Source organism: Pituophis catenifer, unplaced genomic scaffold, assembly GCF_029215685.1.
Source record: "Pituophis catenifer annectens isolate HBS135680 unplaced genomic scaffold, rPitCat1.0.hap2 SCAF_11, whole genome shotgun sequence".
Taxonomy (NCBI): domain Eukaryota; kingdom Metazoa; phylum Chordata; class Lepidosauria; order Squamata; family Colubridae; genus Pituophis; species Pituophis catenifer.
In genome coordinates this window covers 15049190-15059939 of record NW_027256891.1, presented here as the reverse complement: position 1 = coordinate 15059939, position 10750 = coordinate 15049190, and positions in this window count along the sequence as shown.

The following is a 10750-nucleotide window of genomic DNA, read 5'->3' as shown; positions in this document are numbered from 1 at the left end:
AGGGTGCTTCTACCCTGCAGGGCATCAAACAGGTTCCTACATCCCAGGCACAGGAGAGAGAGAGAGAGAGAGAGAGAGAGAGAGAGAGAGAGAGAGAGAGAGAGAGAGAGAGAGAGAGAGAGAGGGAGGGAGGGAGGGAGGGAGGGAAAGAAAGAGAGAGAGTGTGTGTGTTCCCCCCTCCCTCTCTGCTTCAGCCAGAAATAGCCTCTCCCTTCCACATTCTTTACATTCCCTGCCCTGTGTCACTGGAGACATCCTGGGCCAGAGGAGAAAAGCAAGCAAGTGGTAGCTGAGGTTTTGGTTGCGAGCAAGGCTGACAGACAGGTGAGGCTATTAAGGATGCAAGAAGCAGCCATCCTTCCCGCTCCCCTCTCCCACAAGCATCAAACTTGCCCAGAAAACCCACTTCTCACCTCTTGCCTAGTGTAGCACAATCGCCCCAACGATGGAGACTATTACTGTGCCAAACATTCCTCTGTATTGTCAGCCTGCCAGTTGCCATTCGGCTCATTGAAAACAGATGGGTTTTGGAGGTGTCGTGCAGAGGAGGATTACGGATGAACATGAGTGGGAAAGGACCCTGTAGGTCATCTAGTCCAACCCCCCGCTGACGCCGACACCCAAGCAGGAGACCCTACACCATTTCTGACAGATGGCAGTCCAGCCTCTTCTTGAAAGCCTCCAGTGATGAAGCTCCCACAACTTCCGCAGGCAACTTCAGTTCCGTTGGTTGATTGCTCTGTCAGAAAAATTTCTCCTTATTTCTAGAAGACGATCCCTTGGACATTGTGGCAATCTTGCCTTGACTAGATTTTGTCTGAAATTGTCTAGGGCCGTGGCGCCGAACCTATGGCACGCGTGCCACATTTTTGCACGCGAAACCATCTCTGCGGGCATGCAAGCTATTGCCCTAGGTCAGTTCCACAGTGCATGCATGCGTGCCGGCCAGCTGATTTTTGGCTGGCCTTGTCCACGCCGCCCCTCCCCGGAACCTTCATGTGACCCATTTTGGACGCCAGGTAAGAACAGGGCTCACATGGAGGCTCTGGAAGGGCGAAAAATGGCCCTCCCGGAAGTACCAGAAGTCCGGAAATGGAATGCTTGGATTGCCATCTCATAATTATTTTGTAGCTATTTTGTATTTTGTTCCACTTTTTTGTTGTTGTTGTTTTTATGTTCTGCTATTGTTCTGAGGCCATCCAGAGTTGGCTGGAGTCAGGCAGCCACTAAATTGAATGAATGAATGAATGAATGAATGAATGAATGAATGAATGAATGAATGAATGAATACTTGAATAAATGAATGAATGAATATAAATCTCCCAGTTATCTAAATACTTTAAACTTTACAATAGGAATGAACACCACATTATTCTTCCTCCAGACAAGAGGTGTAATATTGAAAGCCAAGTCAACCCAACTATTCCTTGAAAGAAAATTGAATGGTTTTTTTTTTTTTTTAAAGTTTTTTATTTTTTTATTCTTATACAGCTCATTGCGTGAATGGTTAGATACCTGGGTATCATACATTTCAATACAAATAAATATGACAGTATTATTCCTTGTAATTACTTTTCATTTTTATTTCTAATTTTACTAACACATAACTTCTACTATCATCCTTCAATTCTAAATCTTCTCGTAGTTCTTCCGTACATTATATCATCTTAATATCTATTCTTACTATTTCCCCCCCTCTTATTTCTCTTTTAGCCCCTTTCCCCCCCCCCCCTTCACCTATCACTCTAGTAATTGAAGCCGTGGTCCTTCCCTTTTTTTTTCATTTCATATTTCCGTATGCACGTCTAGTATCAATCGTAATTTCTTTCAAATATTTAGTGTATATCCATTTCATATTGTTGTTTTTCCAATCCTTCAATCCTTGTAGTTCTCATTAAAATATATCCTGCCTTTGTCTAATCTCAAATGGCTTAATTCTAGCTTTCCACTATTACTCACATTTTTATACATATTTAATAATACCCTTTTACAAATTCTATTTGTCTAATTTACAAAATAATTTGAATGGGTTTTTATATGCCTCTCCAATGGATTCCTCAACCTGATAAATGTGAGTGGAAGAGACAATAGAATCCTCTGTCCAAGGTTAATATTAAACCCAAGAAAAGATCAGGCAAAATTCCATAATTTCATCCAAAGCTTGAGTAGAGTTATATGTGTTTTTTAACACTGAACTCTACTGCATTTTAAAGTTATCCAGATGTACATAGACCCTGTTTGGACAAATGAAATATGGAACTCATTTATACAAAATATCATAGGTCAAAAAAGAATAATAGTTGTATAAATGTGTTGGAAATTAATATATACAGCCTTGAATAATATTTACATTAGGTAAGTATATATAGTATTATAACCGGTGTAGCTATTGTAACAATATATTCTGTTTCTTTTTTTCTTTGTATTTTTTTCAGTTTTTAAAGCAGTTTTTATAGATTGCTTTTTTTTCATTGAGAACGTATGTACAGTATTTGTATTATAATTATCTTTTGTTTTGTTTTTTTCTTTTTCTGTGATTTTAAAAGCAATAATTATCTAACGTGGAAATGTTTTGATGCTTAATCACAGAATGAAACAGAGTGAGAGAGTTTACACAGGCCTTTTCCTTGGCTGAGGAGGTCAAGTGGTAATTGACATTTTGAGATACCTTCTTCTCGGAACTCAGAATAATCATCAGACTACGCCAGCAAATGTCGGTGCTTTTAAGACGACATCAATCTATTCTGCGATTCGGAATCTTTCAACATCCGTGAAGATTTCACCAGGAGATCTGTGCAATGTCTTTCGCCAGCTTTAATACATCCCTTAAGTCTGTTCAGCGTTGTGACACCTCCGCAGAATTACAGTTAAACTCAGCGTTAGTCATTAGGGAGGCTACAGGCGTTTTTTTTTTTTTTTTAAAAACTGCAAATTTGTTAGCTTCTTCCTTAATGTCATTAAGGCCTTGGTAGTACAGTGGTTTAATGCACCCTGTTATTAACACAGCTGCCTGCAATTTCTGCAGGTTCGAATCTTACCAGGCTCAAGGTTGACTCAGCCTTCCATCCTTTCTAAGGTAGGTGAAATGAGGACCAGTTTGTGGGGGCAATAAGCTGACTTTGTATAAATATACAAAAGTATGAAGGCTATTGCTTAACGCATTGTAAGCCACCCTGAGTCTGCGGAGAAGGGCGGCATATAAATCAAATTATTTTTTTTTTTTAAAAAAAGGCCTAAGGGCAGAATAAATCAAAGCAGGTCCGGTTTTACTATTTTAATTTAAAACCATTGGATTAAAAGCAGTGGTGGATTGCCCCTGGTTCGGACTGGTTCGCAAGAACCGATAGTAAAACCGGCAGGAGGCCCCGCCCACCGCCCCGGATGTTGTCATCGGGGATCTGCGCATGCGCAGAAGCTTCCCATCATCGCGCGCGTGATCCCGTTGCAAACCGGTAGTAAAGGTAAGTAGAACCTACCCCTGGTTAAAAGGAAATGCATGCAACCCATGCGAGTCTTGTCAATGTGTCCCTTTGTACAAACTCAGGGGGGAAAAAATATTGCAAATAAGGTTTTAAAAGAATGAATAAAGGCATAAAATAGGACAGTGATGGTGAACATTTTTGGCACTGAGTGCCCAAACCTGAACATATGTGCACCCCAGAGCCCTGGAAACCAAAAATGGCCCTGAAAACAGCCTGAAAACAGCCTGGAAAATGATCCGAAAAACAACCTGAAAATAGCCCTGAAAACAGCCCCAAAACGGCCTGTTTTTTGGCTGGTTTTGGCCATTTTTCGGGCCATTTTCAGGCTGTTTTCCGGTGCTCCAGCACCCACGAAGACCAGCTGGCCGGCGGGCACATGCACGCCAGAAACCAGAACAGCAGCTGGCGACGACACATGCCCACAGAGAGGCCTCTGCATGCCGCCTCTGGCACGCGTGCCACAGATTCGCCATCACGGAGATAGGATGAAATAAGAATGTTCCATTTGACTGCGTTAGGAACTCAAGGAAGCATTAGAGTGGTTAGATGGCTTGCCTGAGGCCATCTTTTGCCCAACATATACAGGTAGCCCTGACCGATCTCATTAGGTTGCCTTAAGAATTATAAGGCTACGCAAATGGAATGCATTAGACATTCAAAGAATAATATGCATGCATTAAGTAAGGAATGCATCGGCCACAGCAGTGCTGCGTTGCTCACAATTCTCCAGCCCATTTCTGGGTGGGGAAAAAAAAAACCTCTCTGCATTTCTCCAGGGGAAAGAGACATTCTCCAGTTAATTTCCTCAAGGGCAAAGACTGTCCCTTGATGATGCCTGCATCTTGGCTGCTCAAAATGAGGCCCTCTTGTTGTCTCGAGGGCTATAGGAAGCACAAGAAGTCAGAGAAGCTTGCAGGCTACAGAAAAATGGTTGCACGAAGAAAGAGGGGAGGTCTTCATACATCGCTTGGTGCAGGGGTGAAATCTAAAATTTGTTAGTACCGGTTCTGTTGGCGTGGCTTGGTGTGGGGGGGATAATGTGACTGGGTGGGCGTGGCCAACTTTTTTTTTAACTTTTAAAAGCATTTTTTTTACAACCTCTTTGGCAAAGAGGTTGTAAAAAAAAATGCTTTTAAAAGCCTCTGGCGATCCCAGCTGAGTTGCCTGATCGGCAGAGGCTTTTTTTCTTTTAAAAGCCTCTGCCAATCAGGCAACTCAGCTGGGATCGCCAGAGGCTTTTAAAGGCCTTTTTTTTTTTCTACAACCTCTTCGGCTGAGGGAGAGACATACACACATATAGAAGTCCCACCCCCGCCCTCAAGGCAGCCACATCCCTTCACTAACCTGCTTTCCATCCCCAGGTGGAAAATTAATTTAAATTAAATTAAATTAAATTAAATTAAAATTAATTAAATTTAAATTTATTTATTTATTTATTTATTTATTTATTTATTTATTTATTTATTTAAATTTTTATACCGCCCTTCTCCTGCTGGACTCAGGGCGGTGAACAGCCAAGAATAAAAACATCACATACAAAATTTAAAATTTTTAAAAGAATTAAACAAATTCTGGCCCAATAAATTTAAAACACCCCAACTAAAATCAATTTACAGTTAAAAATATCTAAAAATATCTAAGGGCCGATTACGCCAGCCCAGTTTGATGAAATAAAAAAGTTTTAAGGGCACGGCGAAAAGCACGGAGATCTGGGATCCTACGTATCTCCGGGGGCAGGTCGTTCCAGAGGACAGGTGCTGCCACAGAGAAGGCCCTCCCCCTGGGGGTCGCCAGCCGACATTGTCTGGCCAACGGCACCCTGAGGAGTCCCTCTCTGTGGGAGTGTACTGGCCGGTGGGAGGCTATCGGTGGCAGAAGGCGGTCCCGTAAGTACCCAGGCCCTAAGCCATGGAGTGTTTTAAAGGTGGTAACCAGCACCTTGAAGCACACCCGGAAGACGACCGGAAGCCAATGCAGCTCGCACAGGAGGGGTGTCACATGGGAGCACCCTATCGTTCCCATAATCCCCCGCGTGGCCGCATTCTGCACCAGTTGCAGCCTAATTTGTGTGTATTGTTTAATGGACTGCTTGATAGACTGCTAAATTGGCCACGTTCACCCAGTCACATGACCACCCAGCCAGTCTATCCCCCCCCAAACAGTCTGAGGGACCGTGAATTGGCCCCCCGTTTAAAAAGTTTGAGGACCTCTGTTCTAGAGTCTCAACATTTTTTTAATATACTGGCGACCAAGACTGGATGCAATATTCCAAGTGTGGAATGGATTTGCTCCTGACCCCACTCATGAAACAATGCCCCCTGGCCTTATTTAAGATATATGCCTTCTCTATCCCAGCCCTGACCTTCGGAACACCCTACCTCCAAATGTTGACCTTCTTGGCATTTCATAATTCCTTGAAGATTTGGATATTCTTCAATTATGGGGACCAGGTTGGGTAACCCCATCAATGACATTCTCTCAGTACAACCTGTGTTTACCTTATTGGCTCAGACAGCCGTCAGATGTCATTATGTTATTTTTATTTATTAAATGTTTACCCTGCTTTATAAGTAACTCAACATGGTGAACATGTATACTTCCTCCTCCTCCTGTTTTCCCCACAACAACCCTGTGAGGCGAATTAGGCTAAGAGTGACTGGCCCAAAGTGGGACTAGAACTCACCATTTTCTTGTGTTTGGCCAGTTACCCAGATGGCTTTCATGTCTAAGGCGGGACTAGAACTCACGGTTTCCTGCTTTCTAAATCCACACATTTAATGCCAGCACCAACCTGGCTCTATAAAACTGTTATTTGTTGATTGTATTGGTTTTGGTCCTATGTTTACACTCGAGTCGCAATTGTGAGATGGGCGAATAAACATAAATTGATAAAATAGGCATGCAAGAACCATAATCCTGAATTTCTTTTAAGGAATTTTTCAAAAGCCAACTGAATGAGAAGTATCTAAACATTTCTCCAGCCGGGCACTGAAGTAGAAATTTTCTGAACTCTCTAAAATGAAGCTCCTCGACTTGAGGCTTGACTTCTAGGGACTACATGGACACATCCATATGAATGAACGGGTCTTCCAGCTTTCGGTCAATCAAGATGTGTCCACAGAGTTTTCTATTCAACAATAAGGAAGTGTGTGTCTGTTCAACCTCAAAGTTCAACCTGAGCTACAAATATTCTCTGCTATGGAAAAATGGAAGGAGCAGGCTTGAATAGGATAGGATAGGATAGGATAGGATAGGATAGGATAGGATAGGATAGGATAGGATAGGATAGGATAGGATAGGATAGGATAGAACAGAACAGAACAGAACAGAACAGAACAGAACAGAACAGAATAGAATAGGAGTAATGGAGTTGGAAGGGACCTTGGAGGTCTTCTAGTCCAACCCCCTGCTTAGGCAGGAAACCCTACACCACTTCAGACAAATGGTTATCCAACATCTTCTTAAAAACTTCCAGTGTTGGAGCATTCACAACTTCTGGAGGCAAGTTGTTCCACTGGTTAATTGTTCTGTCGGGAAATTTCTCCTTAGTTCTAAGTTGCTTCTCTCCTTGATTAGTTTCCACCCATTGCTTCTTGTCCTACCCTCAGGTGCTTTGGAGAATAGCTTTGACTCCCTCTTCTTTGTGGCAGCCCCTGAGATATTGGAACACTGCTATCATGTCTCCCCTAGTCCTTCTTTTCATTCAACTAGACATACCCAGTTCCTGCACCTGTTCTTGATATGTTTTAGTCTCCAGTCCCCTGATCATCTTGGTTGCTTTTCTCTGCACTCTTTCTAGACTCTCCATATCTTTTTTACATCGTGGCGATCAAAATTGGATGCAGTATTCCAAGGATTATTTTTCCAAGACAATTCACATTTCTTTTCTTTTCATTTTTTTTTTTTTTGCTCAAATTTCAATTGGAATTCTAATTCCAATTCATAATTACTGTTCTGGAATACCTTTGTGATTTCCCACTTAAATTTTAATCTGGTCTTTACCCTGCTTAGTGTCTAAACTTGGGCACATCAACCTGAAATTATTTGCTGAGAGGCACTAATAGATGACAGTCAGCGAAGGGGATACAATCTTACACAGGTAGTCCTCAACGTACAACCACAATTGAGCCCAACATTCTGTTGCTAAGTGAGACAGTTGAGTTTTACTCCCTTTTATGACCTTTCTTGCCAGAGTTGTTAAGTGAATCACTGCAGTTGATAAGTTAGTAACCCGGTTGTTAAGTGAATCTGGCTTCCCCATGGACTTTGCTCATCAGAAGGTCGCAAAAGGCAATCAATAACCCCGGGACACTGCAACCGTCATAAATATGAATCAGTTGCCATGTCGAATTTTGATCATGTGACCACGGGGATGCTGCAAGTCAAGTGAAAAATGGTCGTAAGTCACTTCTTTCAGTGCCATTGTAACTTTGAACCATCAATAAGCAAATGGTTGTTAAGTCCAGGACAACCTGTGTATAATTGCCTACTGAGATGTGCAATCGTGGTGGACCGAGGGACCATCTCACCACTGCATTACTTGTTCCTTCTAAATATGATCTCTAGTGCCCTTTGACTGCCTCCTGCCCACTTGTGACATTGAGCACCATTTGGGACGGATGGATGGATGCAGTGGTGAAATCTAAAATTTGTTACTACTGGTTCTGTGGGTGTGGCTTGGTGGGGGGGTTGTAATGTGACTGGGTGGGCGTGGCCAATTTTTTTTTTTAACTTTTAAAACCATTTTTTCTACAACCTCTTCGGCGAAGTAAAAAAATGCTTTCAAAAGACTCTTATGATCCCAGCTGAGTTGCCTGATCGGCAGAGACTTTTTTTCTTTTAAATGCCTCTGCCAATCAAGCAACTCAGCTTGGATCGTCAGAGGCATTTAAAAGAAAAAAAACCTTTTTTTCTTTTAAATGCCTTTGCCGATCCAAGCTGAATTGCCTGATCGTTAGAGGCATTTAAAAGAAAAAAAAGTCTCTGCCCATCAGGCAACTCAGCTTGGATTGTCAGAAGCATTTAAAAGAAAAAAAGGGATTTTTTCTTTTAAAAGCGTTTGAAGATCCCAGCTGAGCCGCGCGATCATGAGAGGCTTTTTTTTTTTACTTTTAAAAGCATTTTTTTGGCTGAAGAGGTGGTAGAAAAAATGCTTTTAAAAGTAAAAAAAAAAAGCCTCTGATGATTGTGCGGCTCAGCTGGGCATGGGGGGGGGCAAGGATTTTTGCTACCAGTTCTCCGAACCACCCACCTCCATCGCTACCGGATCGGGTGATCCGGTCCGAACCGGGAGCATTTCACCCCTGGGATGGATGGATGGATGGATCTGCTTACCATGGATTCTTAACTAGATACGCGATGACGGAAGTTTCATCCTTGGGCCTTGCCCCTTGTCTCTTTCAGAAGGTTAGCAATACCGAGGGACAATTCCCACGAATGCGGAGAGATTATGCATTCTTCATAACAAAAGCCCAACCTCATCTGAACCCTTTCTGCATAAGGGTGTGCCAACAGTCACCCATTGCAAGGGCTGTGAGTCATTGGAGAAGGCGGAAAGGAATTCCATGCATCACATCAACCCCTCTTCTCCCATTTTGGCTCTCCTCTGGCCAGTTCTAGCTTTGTTTAGATTTGTTGGCCGCCAACCCTGTAGACTCGTTATCAGCTTAAGGGCGGACCTTCAAAGCTTGGAAGGATAACAGAATAGCAGAGTTGAAAGGAACCTTGGAGATCTTCTAATCCAGGGGTGTCAAACTCAGGGCCTGCAGGCTGGATGGGATGGTTAAATCTGGCCCACGAAGCCACCCTGAAAATAGCAAAGAACTGGCCCACGGTGCCTCTGGCAGCCAAAATGGGGCACAGGGAGCTGCGCGCGGCCTCCCGTGGCCCGTTTTCAGCCTGGACGGCCTCCTGCAGCGAAAACAGGGCACGGGGGGGGGGGGTGGCAGCATGTGGCCTCCTGCAGCCCGTTTTGGCCAGCAGGGTGTTGCAGGAGGTGTCCGTACCATCTCCCCCCTCTCCAGCCAGCCCATGCTGATCTGGCCCTCGAAGAAATCTAGTTCAAAACCTTGCTCAAGCAGACGACACTAGACCATTTTAGACAAAATGCTCCGTCCTCTCTTCTTAAAAGTCTCCAATGATGGAGCACCTACCATTTCTGAAGGCAAGGTGTTCCACTGGTTTATTGTTCTCGTCAGGAAATTTCTCCTTAGTTCCAGGTTGGTTCTCTCCTTGATTAGTTTCCACCCATTTGCTTCTTGTCCTTCCTTCAGGTGCTTTGGAAAATCGGTTGACACCCCCTCCCCCCCCCTTTATTTTGGCATCCCCTCAAATATTGGAACACCGTATCTCAAGGTAGAGAGATATTTCTTTGGGTTTGGTAACTCCCAGCAATTGCACCAGTCACAAGCAGCAGACATGTTCGTAATACACACATCTTAATCCATACTTATGTGAATTGAGTTAGTATAAAAAAGGCAATATTTTCAAAAGTGTTTTAGTTGATATGAAACTACCATAAAAAGTCCCCCTCCATCTTATTATGGGGATAAACTGTTTCCCCCAATATTAGCAAGTGGATTTCATCAGAAACCCCGTACTATACATCAATGAAGATTCTCACTCATCCAGGTAGAGTTGTCCAGTAGTGGGATTCAGCCAGTTCGCACCTATTCAGGAGAACCGGTTGTTAACTTTCTAAGCAGTTCGGAGAACTGGTTGTTGGAAGAAATCTTATTTTTTCCCACTTTACAGGGCTAATCCTGTAAGGAAGATAGGAAGGAAACATTCTGGTGGTGTTTCTAGCCTAATCTTTATTACTCTGCTTATAGAAACTGCCTCTCTGGTTAACCCTTATTACATTGTAACAGTAAGGTGAAGTGCCCATTGACGTGAGTGACATTGAGTTGGCCACACCCATACGGTCACATGACCACCAAGCCACGCTTACCAGCTGGTCATTAGGATAGAGAACCGGTTGTTAAATTATTTGAATCCCACCACTGGAGTTGTCTGAAAGTTGACTCTTGACAACTGGACTTATAAGGCAATTTATAAGTCTACTTGCCATGACTCAACTTTCAGACATGCACTATACTGTACATTTCATAATGCAGAATATATGAGGTTGAAAGTTAAATTGTGGAGTTCTGGATGTTTTCTGACCTTCTCTTCTGCAGATGTTTCATTACTAAGCCTAGGTAGCATCATCAGTGCATGGAGTTGGTGGTGGCATTGGCTGGCTGTTTATTTGTGATGGATGGCCCTAC